Raw genomic sequence first — 17,766 nt, forward strand, 5'->3', positions numbered from 1 at the left:
CGCACACCCGCTGTCACGCCGCGCGCGCCAGCCCGGCGAGCTCAGCTGCTCTCGCGAACACGACGTCCCCGTCCGCCGAAACTCCTGCATGGTCTACTGCTGCAGGCGCCCTCCACAGCTTTCCACAGGGGTCGCACCAAGGTACTGGTCTCACCCGGGCGTGTTGTGCGCTGCCTTCCAGACAGTCTCCAACCCCTCCCCTTACTGGCATTCACTGCATGATGTCACTAAATTATTAATTACTGCAATAAAGACTTGGAGACCGGTGTTCACTTTGGTTGAAATTACCAGAATGACAAGCGGTGCACGATGTCTGTCTACTAACGTTTCGTCTCCTTCTACGGGAGACATCTTCAGAAATAAAGAGCTGCTGTATGGAAAACTCAAGGGTCACCAAATTCGTCTGAAGGTGGGTTCCACAGAAGGCGACGAAACCTTATAAGGTAGTTAACACATCGACCACGGCCCCTCAGCCCGAAATTGTTCTTATTCTTTGTGTGTTGTTCAGTCCGAATACTGGTTTGATGCACCTTCACTCGTTACTGTATCTTGTGCAAGATTCTTAATTTCTGAATAACTACTGCGACCTACATCCAATTGAAGCTGCATAGACCAGTCATATCTACTGTAGATCACCCTGTACAATCCCCCCCCGCCCCCCCCCCTCTCTCTCTCTCTCTCTCTCTCTCTCTCTCTCTCTCTCTCTCTCCAAATTGACTATTCCTCGATGCCTTAGGATGTGTCCTGCCAACAGATCTTTTCTTTTGGTCAAGTTGTTCCACATTTTTTTCCCAATTTTGATTCAGTGGAATCTCAAGTCACCCGAGCCACAATTTTCTAATGTCCCCTATTCGATTTAGTACCGCCTCATTACTACCCACGTGATTTTCAGCACTCTTCTGTACCATCGCAATTACAAACCTTCCGTTCTTTTCTTGTCTTAACTGTTGACGTCCACGTTTCATTTCTGTACAAGATTACACTGAATAGAAGTATCTTCAGAAGCAACTTACTGGCATTTGAAATTATATATATATTCTAATAACACAACGTGCATGAAAAAGAATCTTTCCTTTGGCTTTACATAACAAAGCATCTATTAGTTGATGAATAATGCGACCTACCACAAAAACTTTTTAAAATGTTTTATTTCAATTCCATAACTGGTTTCGGGCCACCACGCACGTCTTCAGATGGCTGCCTTTTTCAGTTACATAGGTGTTTTGATCAACAGCATGTCATCTCCTTCTGCACTGAGCAACAATAGTTGCATACTCAGTGCCACCTTATAAGTGTCATTAATCTAACGCGGTAAACTGGTAGCATTTATTTAGATATAAGACCAAGAGATGAATACACTAAGCAGATTCAGAAGGATGTAGGTTGCAGTAGGTACTGGGGGATGAAGAAGCTTGCACGGGATAGAGTAGCATGGAGAGCTGCATCAAACCAGTCCCTGGACTGAAGACAACAACAACAACAACAACAACAACAACGTGAAATACCTTTATACACTTACGTGTTTCAGTGGGTAGCGAATAATTTTGTTGTGGTCTTTGATTGTCGAAGATGATGTATACGCTGTTGCATTACAAAGAGCACACCCATTGTAATAATCACTGTGCCACATTTCATAATATTATTATTGACAGAGCATAACACTTGCGCTTTGCACTCGATGTTTTGTTTACAATGCAAAGAGAATCCATTAAGCAATGATATTCAGATACCATTCGTTTCTATTGAGAAAAGATGTAAACTAAACGAAGACGATGTTCGGATGTGGATAATGCAACATAACAGAAAAATGTTTGCACTCTGAGTGAACTTCTTAGTAATCCTAGAACACCTCAGAAGAGGAAAATGGTAGTGGTGGTAAACCACGGTAAAGGTAACTACTCCGCATTTTATTCAAAGGAAGTCACAATTTATAGATTATTGATTAATTACAGTTATAAGATCTACAGTGTTATATTACATGCCAAATTAACTACAAAATTATTTTGCAGTTATTCGCGTATAATTTCCAGTGTTCATTTTACTGTCCCGTGCTGGTTTTTCAATACATAGCTGTACGCTTTTTGAGTCTTAGCAGCGGGTTCTGCAGCGCTGCATGGCTTGCGTCACACGTGAACTACAGTAATGTTGTCTCAGCCACTTTGTTGTTCTCTCACCTTGCGCTTCTGGTACAGAGAGATGGTGCATCAGTGTTAAGTACTTGACTGCATGGTATGTGAAGGCTTCTTGGAAGTTGTCCACTTGGCGCAGTGGTAATGCCAAGTGTCGCGTTTGTTGTGCTACGTCGCTTCGGCACAGATGTTGACATGTGCACTCCTAGATCACTGGCAGTGTTGCAACAACTGATTGCTTGCCGATGTCTCTTTGTACTCTTCGAAATTCGACGACGCAGTTCTGAAGTGGAGCTATAAATACGCGGCAGTGGACGCTTCGGAGTCTTTATTTACAATTGTTGTGGATTTCAGTGATAGTCTACAGCAAGACAGTCAAGAGTTTTTATCCCAATCGTGCTGTCTGATGCTTACTGTTCGGAAAAAATCGCATTTTACTCTTGGTTTGACTTTACTTTTTACCATTAATTTTTGGAAAATTAAATTTACAAGCTAACAATGAAACAGCTGTTGAGAAATTGATTCAGGGACTTAAAAAAATACTAGAAAAGTATGTTGTGTAATGTTAATATTTACAACATATTGCTTTTCGTCGTACTTCATTATTTTTTCCCCCTTCAGTTGAAAGTGAGTTTTCACCGATAAGATGCCAGCATCAAATAGATAAGCTTATCTGGCCCGTGCCGCTGTCGGCATCGATCGCCCTTCGAGTGCTTGGCGATTAGTCCATTAGTACTCCTTTCTGCAGAACTGGGAACAGTGTTTTATTTACATGGCCTTTGCACTTTGAGTAGATAAATGACGCAATCCTTTGATAAACTAAGGTGCAGGCTAAAGGGAACGTTGGCGTTCCATGCTTTCGTTGCTTACGTCGTCATAGTTGTCGCTAAACGCAAAGGATTTAGCTGCCACGTTCTAACTGAGGAGGCACTGCTAATGGTCAGCGACCTGACTGATACTTGAAAGCCTGCTCTAGCGTACCCTGTTAGAGAGAGAGAGAGAGAGAGAGAGAGAGAGAGAGAGAGAGAGAGAGTGAGTCTGATGATGGCGAAGTAGGGGAGATAGTGCCACAGACATGATATGTGAATTGGAGTGGCAATCATTAAAATTTAAGTGTTTGTTTTTCCCGCGCGCCGTTCGAGAGTGGAACGGTAGAGACAGCTTGAAGGTGGTTCATTGAACCCTATGCCAGGAGGCACTTTGTTATGAATAGAGTAATCACATAGATGTGAATTCAGCGTTAAAGAGTAGGGTCGTTCAACCGTTTGCGTCAGAACGAAATTTTTTCACAAAATTGACCAACATTATAAGCAAGGAGTACAAGAAGAAATAACCAAAAAGTAAACAATCGTTTTATAAAACTTTCTCTGGTCCCCTGAGTTTCGGCGGTTACCTCCATCGCCTTCGTCTGGAGCAACTGACTGTCAAATCTGGTGCTGCGGCGGTCTTACATAGCCCACATTCTGTTTCTGATTGATCAATAATTACGTCGTTTTGTCGCAGATGTCGGTGTTTGCGCTAGTGGTGCCACCGCTCCCGCAGTAGCGTAAACATTGCGACGAATATCTCTGGATCTGGAGGTGAATTCCATACATCGCTAAGATTACGTCCGCTGTCACGGTTGACGATTTTCTCTCACATTCTTATTTCTACAGCCTTTTTCATTAGTGTGTCCCAGTAGGAGAAGTCTGGCGTAAAAGTTTTGTTTCGTCAAACAGTATTTTGTTTGTGTGTGAGTCTGTGATCAGCAACTGAGGTATTCTCCAGTTCTCGATTTTTAATTTGTTGTTGTTGTTGTTGTTGTTCTGCTTAGCGGTTGGAAACGGTGCGAATGGATTGACCAGTATAATTGCTTCCGCACTCACAAGGGACGTCATAAATCCCTGGGATCCTGACGTTGAGACCGTCCTTAACAGGGCGTAGCATCTCCTTTATCTTCTTATCCGTCGTTCGAAAGGTATGGTTTCACTTAGGAATCACTACGTCATACGGTGTCCAGACACCCACCATTTCAAGAGATATTTTTGAAAGCAGTTTCGCAATTTTCCTAGACCCAATCGCAGATCTCGAAAATTCCATGAACATGTCTAAAACAAATTATGGTCCTAAACAAAAGACAAAAATGGGCTCAAGATTTAATAAATAAATATATCGCTGCTCCAGAAGTTTTATTTCGGAACTACCATGATAGCAGTTTTGCAAACTCAAAATTACGTTACAATAACTTTAGATACTCAATTTCACTGTCAGTGATCTCAATGTGATTATCATCACTTTGATGAAAACCACGTGTCACCATCTGCTACAGTCATCTAGCACAGTCTCTTCGCCGACTGTTGCTCTGAAAGCTGATTGGCCTGTACAATGTACTACATTCGTAGAAATACCTGATTCTACCACTAGATGTGTCTGTCTTGCGAAAGGCAATGGTAATTTAAAAAATAATAAAATGAGGTTTCGAGTAGAAACCACTACTACTCAGTGTAACTATCATTAGAAGAGATTAACTAAATTTCAAGTCTAGCTGCAGTAGGATGCCTAGCTGCCTCAACATAGCAGGGTCCGCGTGCAATTCTAAGCATACTGCTGTTAAAATCTTAACCTACAACCACGTGTAAGACTCGTGGTCCGGCGTTCGGGCCAAATGTGGTCATGGGCCTGGTCTGCGGTACGTCGGTCGGGCGAAATTTAAACTTCATGGGCCTGACACGATTCAGTACTAAACTTAACCAATTTTTTGAGTCAGATGATATGACTTTAAAATATCTGCAGGCCTTGATAAGATGAATTGTGATGATAACGCCTCCAAAAGTGTTGTGAAAGAGCTATCACAATCGGTGTAACACAGAGGACGCTTTATGTACCTAGATAATTGATACTCTTCACCACAAATATCAGTTGTCATTGGGGCAGTATGTGCGATAGAAACATAATGCGAGAAGATTTAATTAAAATTAAAGAGTAGGGGAGGATCTGCAATCGAATATCCGCTGTAAAATGCAAAAATAATCAAGGCGTTCATATTATGACGATAAAACATGAAACAGTAAAAAGTATTAGACAATAAACCAGTTGTACTTAGAAACAGAGTTGTATTATTGAGTAAAACAAGGGAAGGATTGGAGTTTGATCGGCCAGACCAAATACTAGTATGCTTCCCAAACATGAGAAAATATGTGAAAAGATAAAGAAAAAATTACTTTATCTGTTAGATACCGGGCTTTTCAATTCGTACATTTTGTGCAACAAAATAAAGAAAAACAGTTGATTATAGGAGTGAAATAGCCATACCATTGCTGAAGAATATACTAAAACCCTATTATAAAGGACGTAGGTTTTGCCAAAGAGGCTGCGCGCGGAACGTTGAGCCCGTTGTAACAAGCACATTGAGCCAACAGCATGAAAATCAAAGCCACCAAGACTATGTGAAGTTTGTACGAAAAATAAAAAAAACGTAGTGAAAGAATGTGGGAGTACAAGAGATGCAAAGGCCCATTACATGTATTCGCATGTTTCGTACGATATCAGATCCTTGAAGCTGATTCATTTATTTGTTTTTTTGTAAGAGTGCCGATTACGTGAATTGTAAATGCATTCAGGAATTGGAGATAAATGGTACTGATTTATGTTACATTCTACCGACTGATGATAAATCTTTAGTGGTATTACTGACAGTTATTACATGTGGTTGTAATTATCAAATATTCCACAAAATCAAAACCGTTAGATCTTAAGCACGTACTTACATTCCGTAAGCCGTGCGCGATTGGTTCAACGTCCGAGCGATTTGTCGAACCGCGGAATGGCTCTAAGTCCGGAAGCCGGCCGGTGTGGCCGAGCGATTCTAGGCGCTTCAGTCTGGAACCGCATGACCGCTACGGCCGTAGGTTCGAATCCTGCCTCGGGCATGGGTGTGTGTGATGTCCTTAGGTTACTTAGGTTTAAGTAGTTCTAAGTTCTAGGGGACTGATGACAACAGCTGTTAAGTCCCATAGTGCTCAGAGCCATTTGAACCATTTTAAGTCCCGAAGGTGGTATTTACATTTCGGACCCAGGGCGTTATATATTAAATAGTAGGTGAAGGGGTTGAAGTTGAAGAGATGACACTCCACAACTTATTGTACATGAAAAGTTAGTGAGAAGGGCAGCACTTAATCACCTAGACTATTAAAATGAACATCATGATTTATGTTCATGATGATGTGAATTAATAGGCCATACCATGGCAGGAAAAGACCACCGAAAGTCACAGAACGACGTCTGGCTGGAAGTGCACCATCTGCACGCTGCGAGTTCGGGTTAATCGCCTCATAGGGCTGTCTGTGCACTTGACGCTTGGTGTCACTTCGAGAGGGGCCAAATCACACCCCTTTGGACCACGGTACTCGTCTCGAGTCAGCCACTGTCTGTTGTCGTTCGGCCCAGTGAAGACGGGCAGGTTTGTGTCGATGTGAGCCGTGGCTTTTTGCTACATACGAGATTCGAAAACTGTTGCGTGCAGTTCGCTTCGTAATGTTGTATCAAGAATTCAGATGTATTGTCATTTACTACCTTCTAAGCGTCTGAGTGTGTTTGCCAAGTAAAGTGCCATGCATTTAACGGACGCCAGTGGGAAATAGAAACAAACGTTTCCGAAGTCAATGCTGATTTTATCAGTAGCTGCCTACTGAAACAGCCAAAATAGTCCATACAAAATAGTTTATCTTTAACGATAAGAAGACGTGCACTACAGTATTAAGAGAGACGTTTAGATATTAAATTTTTGTGGTGCATGACCGTAGCCTGCACAATGACTATGGCCCTGTAATTGCTGCCAGTATCGAAGCCACGTGACAGAAAACAGCCTTTCGCACTCGGCTGCTGAAAGCTGACAATGAAGCGCCTGGTAGCTGTTGGGGCTCCTCTGTCGCCATACTAAATATAGCGACTCAAACAAGTGCGGCCCGGCACCTCAACAAGTGCCACAGCGTGCATCCCGCAACAGAAATTGGCAGTTACCGATACTGCTGCGGCACAACTCGCAATTCTCCAGAACACCGCGGTTGAGGGAAAGGGCAGCCACACCCAACGGGGTAAGTTCCTAAAATTACTACAACTAATACGGGAAGTTTGACAACATGTTGCGCCCTAATAACTTAATTTGACAAAAAATACATAAAATATGTTGTACCACAAATGTTTGTTACCAATTCAGTGTTTTTGAAGATAAGATTAGTTTCATACCTCGAAGGTAAGCATATTTCATTAGGATCTGCGTAGTTGATTTTTTAATATTATTAGAACCAGTAAGCTACGAAAAAATCTCAAATATTTGCAAAATAATTTTTTCATACGTCAGTAAGGTTAGACTGATACTCCAATTTTAAAAAATATGAAATAGAATTTTTCAGTGGATCTGATTTTTTTCTATTGGATATTAGCAAAAATAACAGCAAAAAACGCCCCTGCTTGATGTTCCTCTAAGTGGAGAAATATGAAATACATATTAAAAACGCTAACTCAATTTTGATACCATCTTTTTTGCTTACAAGGCTGGTCGTACCTATTTCCACGACTTCAAATTTTTATGTTGATTTTCCATGATGCTACTCCAAGCGGATGTAAAATGAATTTGCGCAATGGAGAACAATAAATGCTAAAATGAAGATTTGTACCTGTCTGACTACCCCCAGAAGCAGATCTATCTTAGGATCTCTTAATTCTATAAATTACGATCTAAACATAAATGAATGATGAAAGCAACTTATCCTACTAAATGATAAACGTTGTTCCAGCTTATGTAGATTTTAAAAAAAACTGTATATTGCAAAGTTCACATTCCCTAAGTAAAATTACAAATCAATTGCCCAACTCGGCCCCTTATTATGACTGCGCGATCTAATATCAATAACGCGAAGTGACTGACATCTACGCACCAAACACTAGAAAACACTACTTTCAAAGATGATCTACGGTGGTGTGGAACCTCAGTGGAAATAAACTAACGTGATCGCAGCTGTTTAGCTTTATAGCCATAATAAGCCGAAGCAAGTTGCGATGTCACCCTATGTACTGCGTCCGGTGCGTTGAAGTGATGGTTCTCGTACTCGTCTGCGACGATGGAAGAACTCCAGCCACAAATAAACTCTTCCAAACACTAGGACGGCAGGAGGCGGTCCTCTAATATACTCAAATACTGTCTGCCCCTCTCTGTGTTCAACAGACAAGAAACGCGAGCTCCCAGCCACAAGGACGGAGTTCAGATAACGTCTCAACGTAAGTGCAAGCAGACCAAGTGCTCTTAATTACTGAGCGCTGCGTACTCAACGACGACTTCCAACCCGGAGGTGATGTCCAGAACCGTATAGGTTCGCAACAGTACAGTGCCTGACTGTTCTAACTATAAACTCTCCTGAGAGCAAAGACAGCAAGTCCGTCCACACCAACAAAAACTGATACCGAGCGAGCGTCACACACGGGCGCGTCTCTCTAGCGCTGGCTTTCCAGCAAGGCTTGGCTCCCCACCCTCGTAATTCCGAAAACGAATCATATTCCCGAAAGCATGAAATATTCTCCCTCTCTACAGATTCTTCCAAACACCGACCAACCATATTTTAGTCTTTTGTCGTCCAGCGCGGAAAGTTTGCGAGGAAAAACCTATACTCCTACAATGGTATGCTTCTGACAAGGGAACCTCCCCATCGCACCCCCCTAAGATTTAGTTATAAGTTGGCACAGTGGATAGGCCTTGGAAAACTGAACACAGATCAATCGAGAAAACAGGAAGAAGTTGGGTGGAACTATGAAAAAAATAAGCAAAATATAGAAACTGAGTAGTCCATGCGCATCATAGGCAACATCAAGGATAGTACGAGCTTAGGAGCGCCGTGGTCCCGTGGTTAGCGTGAGCAGCTGCGGTGTGAGAGGTCCTTGGTTCTAGTCTTCCTTCGAGGGTAAAGTTTAACTTTTTATTTTCAGACAATTATTATCTGTCCGTCCGTCCGTCCGTCCGTACGATGCGAGGTAAACTGCGCCGTAGTATCGGGCAAGGTAGAAGAATCTTTTTACCCATTCGCCAAGTGTACAAGTTAGGTGGTCGACAACGTATTACTGTCATGTGACGCACATGACGTCGGCAGTGTCGTATAGAATGTATCAGACCTGCTTTCTTGTTGAGGAATCGGTTGACCTATGACCTTGCGATCAAATATTTTCGGTTCCCATTGGAGAGGCACGTCCTTCCGTCTACTAAGCGTACGGTTTTGCGGTGCGGTCGCAAAACACAGACACTAAACTTATTACAGTGAACAGAGACGTCAATGAACAAACGGACAGATAATAACTTTGCGAAAATAAAGAAAAAAATTCTTACTCGAGGGGAGACTTGAACCTAGGACCTTTCGTTCCGCAGCAGCTCGCGCTAACCACGGGACCACGACGCTGCTAAACTCTGTCTGACGTTGCTTATGTTGTGCATGGACTACTCAGTTTGTATATTTTGCTTATTTTTTTCATAGTTCCACACAACTTCTTCCTGTTTTCTCGATTGATCTGTGTTCAGTTTTTCAAGGCCTATCCACTATGCCAACTTATAACTAAATCTGAAGGGGGTGCGATGGGGAGGTTCCCTTGTGAGTAAAAATCCGTGGAAATAACGCAGCCTGCGTGGTTTGAGAGGTGCCGCTTCTTCGTTCCGATTTTCAGCGTTTCCGAAGTATAATCCTTCCGGTTCGGCTACAAACCGGCTCTGTTGTGCTCCAGCGGTTAGGTGCTACGGCGTTCGTCTAGCTACTTCCTGTGTTTAAGCAGGACCAGCACACCTGTGTGGTCCTTCCACCCAGGGCTTCAGTTCTGCCAGCCGTTTCATTTCCACTCGCGTTCCAATCTCTACTAGTATAGGCAACCATTCATTACGCCGTATTTATAATAAAGACACTCCGTCACCTTTCATGCAATAAGCGTTAACAATTATTTACAAGACGTATGTGACAATGTCAGTCTCCTTTATATAATCATATGTACGATGTACACCCTATCACATGATACCGAATTGTGTTTGTAGATCACGGCAAAGTATGTGGACGAGTGCTTGTAAGGTGCGAAATTATAGCCACCTTACAATTTCATGATGAAAGATCAACAAAATGCTGCATTTTTTGGGTGCTTTACGTAAAATACAATCCAGGGCCGTTCATCAGCGAGATGAATGTGACAAGTGTTCCAAAACAACCTTCCTGTTGACCGGTAGAACAGACGCGTAACAACCTACGGCTGTACCAAAACTAGTCGTCGCCTCCGCAGTGTGATGGGCCGTTGTGCAGTCATGTAAAACGACCAGCACAGTTTGACACTATGTCTACGTGTTGCCCTGTGTTGAAAGTATTGGAGTCTATAATTTCGGTAATCGTCTCTAAAGCTGCACAGTCGCCGCGATTGGAAAACAGCACCGAAACCGCTCCCCCGTCAAGTGCACGCTATAATTTACTGCGAACGTCGTAACAACCGATTACGTAGCCCTCATCGAAAACAGCGTTTTCCCTTCCACTCGCCAATGATAAATACGGGGTTAGTAGCATCACTTGATAATCATGTCTATAAAAAGATGAAAATCGGTATGCATGCGACGCTATGCGTATCTAATACGTTCCAGAACGCCGCGCATTAAATCTGGTTTTTCCGGTGCTCATATGTCGCGTTCTATTGCTGATTTAAAAAGGTTGGGTCAAGCGTGTTTGATAGCTCTTGCGCCAGGAAGCATTTGTATAGGCAGCGGTAGTATCGTCTTATTGTCAGTATCCTATAGTACAGGGTCAAAGTGTGGACATAGGTTGTAAAGTGACCCAGCACGGGAGTATACTCTAAAGTGGCTCAGTTATCGTAAGGGTTCTGGGAACTGCACATTGTACTACTGAAGCACATGCAAAGTTTTTATGCACGTAAAATCCGGTCTGAATGTTTAAAACTACTTCTGCGATATTTCAGTTTTACATAAGTAAACTGTCTAAATTTTACTGAGCCATACATTTCTTTTCATGTCAGTTACATGTCCTGCTGCAGCACAGGAGAGAAGGGAATCGGCTGAAAAATACTCTTACCGGTGCCAAAAAAAAAAAAAGCTGCGAATATGATCCTGTTCATTTAAGACCGACTGAAAAGTAGGGTTCCAGTTGGCTCATTCTACCTTCTTCAGCATCTTTAAAAATTTTCCCAAAATTTTTGTATCCATCGTATTCGTGCTTTTTGATGCTCAGAGAGAGAGAGAGAGAGAGAGAGAGAGAGAGAGAGAGAGAGAGAGAGAGAGAGAGAGAGAGAGAGAGAGAGAGGGGGGGGGGGGAGGACATAGCTGACAGTGACAGAACAGAGCTAGAAAAGTGAAGGAGACAATGCTAGTAAAAGACAGAGGACAAAGTGGGTGTGGGTGAGAGCCAGAGATAACAAGACAGTCTGACAATAACAAAGAGTAAGATAGATATAGTGACACTGAGAAGTGCGAAGTGGCCGGTGAGCCTTATATATATATACGTACCGAGAGAACAGGTACCATCAGCCTCACCGGCCACTTGTTCATCATCATCATCATCATCATCATCTCCTTCTCCTTCTTCTTCTGTGCGAATGCACAAACAGTGCCCGAACTCTTATGGGAATCGGCAACGCGCCGCAAGTAATGAGTATAATGGGCGGGGACACTACGAATGTAGTGCGGGACAATGTGTTGAGAATGTGACTTTTGCAGGAGGCGTGCCAGAGATAAATCCTTGCAGTCGCGCTATCCTCTGTGTCCTCGGTGGCTCAGATGGATAGAGCGTCTGCCATGTAAGCAGGAGATCCCGGGTTCGAGTCCCGGTCGGGGCACACATTTTCATCTGTCGCCGTTGACGTATGTCAACGCCTGTAAGCAGCTAAGGGTGTTCGTTTCATTGTAATTAAATACCCAGGAATTAAAATTACGAGCAACTTAAATTGGAAAGACCACATAGATAATATTGTGAGGAAGGCGAAACGAAGACTGAGCTTTGTTGGCAGAACACTTAGAAGATGCGAAAAACCCACTAAAAAGACAGCCTATATTACACTTGTCCGTCCTCTGCTGGAATATTGCTGCGCGGTATGGGATCCTTAGCAGATAGGATTAATGGAGGACATCGAAAAAGTGCAAAGAAGGGCTGCCCGTTTCGTGTTATCGCGCAGTAGGGGTGAGTGTCAGTGATACGATACGCGAGTTGGGGTGGCAGTCACTGAAACAGAGGCGGTTTTCTTTGCGGCGAGATCTATTTACGAAATTTCAGTCACCAACTTTCTTTTCGGAATGCGAAAATATTTTGTTGACACCCACCTACGTAAGGAATAATGACCATAATAATAAGAGAAATCAGAGATCGAACGGAAAGATTTAGATGTTCCTTTTCCCCACGCGCCATTCGAAATTGCAATGGTAGAGTAGTAGTATGGAAATCGTTCGATGAATCCTCTGCCAGGTACTTGAGTGTGAATTGCAGAGTAACCATGTAGATGTAGAGTTGCATGTCAAAAAAAGCGCGAAAAAGTTCGCATGCCAAAATTTTTGGGAAAATTGTTAAAGGTGCTGAGGAGGCTAGAATGAGGCAACTGGTACCCCACTTGTCAGTCCTTTAAATAAAGAGGAACGCATTCGCATTTTTTGGTCGTATCGTAGTATTTCTCTTGCCTATGAATGAGACAGTGGGGGCGTTCAAGTTTGCCGTGCAGGCTCTGTGATACTGGGTGCCGCAGCTGTGGTGTTTCCGCCAGCGGCCAGTCTTGTTTGGAAGAGCACGCGCGAAAGGCATTTCCTGTCTGCAACGTGCTCAGCAAGTAGCGAAGCAGACGTGACGAGCGCAGGCAGCGGCCCCTGGATCGCGGCCCTGGAATCTCGTAACTCACGCCGTCGGTACGCACGAAACGTCGCTGTCGTTAACGCACGTTACGGAATAGCGCAGCTGTCGTCGCCGGAGAAGTGGATGAAAGCGCACGACAACAAACAGCGGCCGATCAGAGCGACAGGCTGTTCGGCCTCGGAGCTTCTGCCCCTGCAGGCGTCATAGGTGAGAGGCGCCTGGCTACAATCACGGATCGTCTTAATCGATCTCAATACACTGTGAGCTATCCAGGTGCCGACGTGGTAAATATGCTACAAAGTTTTTCAGTATTATAGGACCTCTATTGTTCCTGATCTGTATAACGACATAAGAGACAATCTGAGTAGCCATCTTAGATTCTTTCCAGATGGTGCAGTCATTTACCGTCTTGAAAAGTCATCAGATGATCAAAAGGACTTGCAAAATGATTTAGATATCTGTATGGTGCGAAAAGTGGCAATTGACCCTGAATAAAGAAAAGTGTGAAGTTATTCACATGACTACTAAAAGAAATCAGCTAAATTTCGATTACGCGCTAAGTCACACAAATCTGTAAATTCAACTAAATACTCAGGGATAACCGTTACAAATAATCTAAATTGGAACTGTCACATAGATAATATTGTGGGTAGAGCAAACCAAAGACTGCGATTCGTTGGCAGAAGACTTAGAAGGTGCAACAGGTCTACTAAAGAGACTGCTTATACTACACTTGTCCGGCCTATTCTTGAGTATTGCTGTACGGTGTGGGATCCGCTTCAGGTGGTACTGACCGGTGACATCGAAAAAGTACAAAGGAGGTCAGCTCGTTTTGTGTTATCGCAAAATAGGGGAGATAGTGTCACACAAATTATACGTGAATTGGAGTGGCAATCTTTAAAACAAAGGCGTTTTTCGTTGCGATGGGATCTTCTCATTAAATTTCAATCACCAGTTTTCTCCTCCGATTACGAAAACATTGTTGGCACCCACCTACACAGGGAGAAAGGATAATCACGATAAAATAAGAGGAATCAGGGCTCGCACGGAAAAATTTAAGTGCTCGTTTTTTCCGCGTGCCGTTAGATAGTGGAACGGTAGAGAGACAGCCTGAAGGTGGTTCATTGAACACTCCGCCAGGCACGTTATTGTGAATAGCAGAGTAATCACGTAGATGTAGTCGCTTGAGAGTCCGCGGCGTCGCGCAGAGTCCCTTCGCGGCCACTGCCAAAATGTAAACGCAGGTAGGTCTTATGACGTTGTGAAACAAACGTCAAACGTTTTTAGAAAATGTTTTATAAAAGTCATGTATAAAAAAGCTTCAAACGTCTGATTACTTTGCAAATGAGTTAATGTGTTAAATATTTCTCAAGCATCTGGAACACTTTTCAGGCATATATATATATATAATCTCCTGAACTGAACTATATGTAGCACAATTATAGGTATATTTTGCAGGTACTTTCAGGGCTATATGTAGGTACTGTTCGCAAAACGTTGAGGATAGTTATGTCTGACGAAGTTTTAAGTCATGAAAAGCGAAAATACTGTAAGCGATAAACTTTCCTTTCATTATTTTGTGCGATGTGCCAGCGAGAAAAAGTTTAGAACCTGTTTAAATTTCTGTGTAGAGTTTGTCGGAGGTTGCCAAGTGCTAGTGTGGGTAATTTGCGCGCTGTAACTTCCATTGCCTCGGGACACATACACAATTTCTAACTCTAATATGTGGTTCGTTGTGTTAAAACCTTCAACGTAACATAACTCTTAATGAGTAGATTATGACTGCGTTATAACCTATTAAATTCCACCAATAATGGTGACAAAAAATGAAAATAAATTTTTGTTGTCCGTGGAAGTCGTTTCATAAGGAGCCTGCAAACAGGACCAGGTGACAGTCGCAGCCGGTAATTTGAGTGTATGGGGGTATCTTCTATGAAGAGCTAGTGTGCGATCTAGGTTTTATGAAAGATTTGCCAAAGATCTTTTACATTATAATACGGCGCGCGCGCGAAACAAATTACGCTACCGGTTACGGAACCGTTGACTGGGGGTCTCGGATTGATCCTCCACTCTGGTGCACTGTTAAAACGGACTAATAAAGGATCGCCAGTCTGGTTTGGACCTGTGAACTGCGTTGAGTTCCTAATTACTCTTAGATGACAACGCGTTATTCAGTTGCTCAGTTTTATAAGTTCTTTCTCTTGAATAAATCATCCAATTTTTTAAAACTGTAATCTGTTTGTGTACATGTGTCACAACTAGCGTTTTCCGCCCAATTCGGATAGTTCCTTCGTAGGGCATCGTTTTTTTGTCTCAGTGTACGTTCGCGTGCAAAAAACGCAGTGTTTGTTAATATGAAAAATTCTAGCTGGATAAGTCAGTTTAGACGTCGCATAAAGGCAGCGGCATACCAACTGCACTAGAACAATGACCAGTAAAGTATTGTGCTGTTCTAACTACCCTTGGGGCAATAACTGCTTCTAGCTCAGTGGCTGACTGCAAGTGGTTGATACTTCGGCGACTTGGGTGTCCCTAACCTACCCCAATTATCTAACCCAACACCCGCCGATAACTTCAGAATTTAATGGCATAAATATAAAGGCAATAGGAAAATGACATTAAAAATAGCCAACTCGATGTTTTTGAAAGAAATGGAGTTTACTGGCTTCATTCGGACCTGGCGAAGTTAGTCTCATCCCCAAAAGCTACCTCCGGCTGGTTACTGGCTCCACGATGAGAGGCAATTGTCTAGCGAGCGCTTGCATGTTCTCTAAATGACGTCACTGCCCTAGATTAAATGGAAAACGATTGAATAGAATTCTACGCCGGCGGAAGGCAGCACATTTGCGATATCTTTCAAATATTTCCGTACTGGCAGAAAAACTTCGTCACTTACGATCATTCACTTCAGATTCGATACAACCATACTAGTCGTGCATGCTCCCTGTGTGTCATCCAAATCTTGGTTTCTTCCGTTGACGAATGCGTCGCAGCTTTGCAAATGTGAAGTAGTTGTTCTAGTCCGAGAGTATATATTTCAAATTGTGCGAATAATGTATTACAGTATTGCGACAGTGTGCGTCGGTCATCCTACACAAGTTGATAGCAGTTCTGTTATCTGAAACTGTTTAAACACCTTCGAGCCCTGCCTAGCAACGCACAACCTCATTGACACAATTATGGTCAGTTAGCAGAAGTTGTTGTGGTCTTCAGTCCAGAGACTGGTTTGATGCAGCTCTCCATGCTACTCTACCCTGTGCAAGCTTCATCACTTCCTAGTACCTACTGCAACCTACATCCTTCTGAATCTGTTAAGTGTATTCATGCCTTGGTCTGCCTATATGATTTTTATCCTTTGCACTTCCCTACAATACTAAATTGATAATCCCTTGATGCCTCAGAAAGCGTCCTACCAATCGATCCCTTCTTCTAATCAAGTTGTGCCACAAATTCCTCTTCTCTCCAATTCTGTTCAGTACCTCATTAGTTACGTGATCTACTCATATAATCTTCAGCATCATTCCGTACCACCACATTTCTAAAGCTTCTATTCTCTTCTTTTCTAAACTATTTATCGTCCATGTTTCACTTCCATACATGGCTACGCTCCATACAAGTAGTTTCAGAAACGACTTCCTGACAATCGATGTTAACAAGTCTCTCTCCTTCAGAAACGCTTTCCTTGCCATTGCTAGTCCACATTTTATATCCTCTCTACTTCGACCATCAGTTATTTTGCTCCCCAAATAGCAAAACTCATCTACTGCTTCGTGTCTCCTTTCCCAATCTAATTCCCTCAGCATAACAGAAGTATGGGAATTTTATATTCTTAATTCTGAGCTTGCTAGTTTTGTACGAGAATTTATCAGAGAATATAGTTCCTTAGTCTGGGATAGGTACGCGCTTGCTGTAACTAAACCAGGTCACCGAATAATAAGCACCAACACAAGAGTCCAATTGTACCACTGCTTATGGAGAGACGATAGTCTCAGCTAAGGCTTCGACATACTCAAGAGATGGAGCCCCTGGACTAAATTGTGCGTGGGGTACTTCTTCCTTAATTTCAGATGTGCTGCCATCATTCACTTCTCTATCAACTATCTTATTCCAGCCGAATTCTGGGTGGCTTCTGTGAAGAGACTGCAAGGAATTCTTCGCCATGTTTCTCGAAACGCAGCAGTCTGTCTCTGGTGTCTTAATTGATGGTGAAGTTGAGCCCTAATGAAATAGCGATAAGATAACGGCAATAAATGTCGTAATACGCTTTCCTGATGACTAGGTCAAGTGAAAAGATAACTTCACGGTTTCCCAACTGATAGGGCGCGCATTATCTTAATCTCCACTGTCATACCACGGTTAAAGCCTGGCCTGTTAATAAATGTTCATATTCGTGTACGACCGCTATTTCGACTGTTGTACGCTTCTCTAATAGAGGCTGTAACAGTGACCGGCAAAACAATTTTAGGGATTTCTCCAGACATTTCTTAGCTAAAATGGGTTTTTTAAACGTTATACCACTTCCTACCACACTATGCAGTGTGTCTGATTAAGCTTTCCTTTTAAAAGGACATGTCCCTTGTGTCCACGACAGTTAGGTATTTCTTACACATATAGCCATAAAGCAATTACGCGTTATTGATGTAAAAATGTGGGTGCAGGAGACTCAAACAGAACAAACGCAACTGCACATGGGTACGCACATGCGAAGTGGCGTACAAGAGCAGAGGTGTGAAAATGTTACACGGTGTCCATAACAGTGCAGGAGCCCCGTGCGAAGCGGCTCTGTGCTAAAGAGGCCGCTG

At 42.9% G+C, this 17,766-nt stretch overlaps 1 protein-coding gene and 1 non-coding gene across 3 annotated transcripts in view; both read left to right on the forward strand.

Moving 5' to 3' along the window:
* Positions 1 to 17,766, forward strand: part of LOC126161322 (PRL-1 phosphatase) — a 656,036-nt gene that overhangs the window by 489,390 nt on the left and 148,880 nt on the right. Inside the window, exon 1 of one of the 2 annotated variants that reach the window (XM_049917078.1) lies at positions 8 to 141. The exons of the other annotated variant lie outside the window; for it this stretch is intronic. The gene's annotated coding sequence lies outside the window, so the exon portion shown is untranslated. Of the gene's footprint in view, positions 1 to 7; positions 142 to 17,766 lie in introns of those variants that run through there. 2 annotated transcript variants of the gene reach the window in all.
* Trnat-ugu (transfer RNA threonine (anticodon UGU)) lies at positions 11,890 to 11,963 on the forward strand. Its single transcript has one exon. It is a non-coding gene; the product is annotated as a tRNA-Thr (tRNA).

This window comes from Schistocerca cancellata, chromosome 2 (assembly GCF_023864275.1).
Source record: "Schistocerca cancellata isolate TAMUIC-IGC-003103 chromosome 2, iqSchCanc2.1, whole genome shotgun sequence".
NCBI classification, from domain to species: domain Eukaryota; kingdom Metazoa; phylum Arthropoda; class Insecta; order Orthoptera; family Acrididae; genus Schistocerca; species Schistocerca cancellata.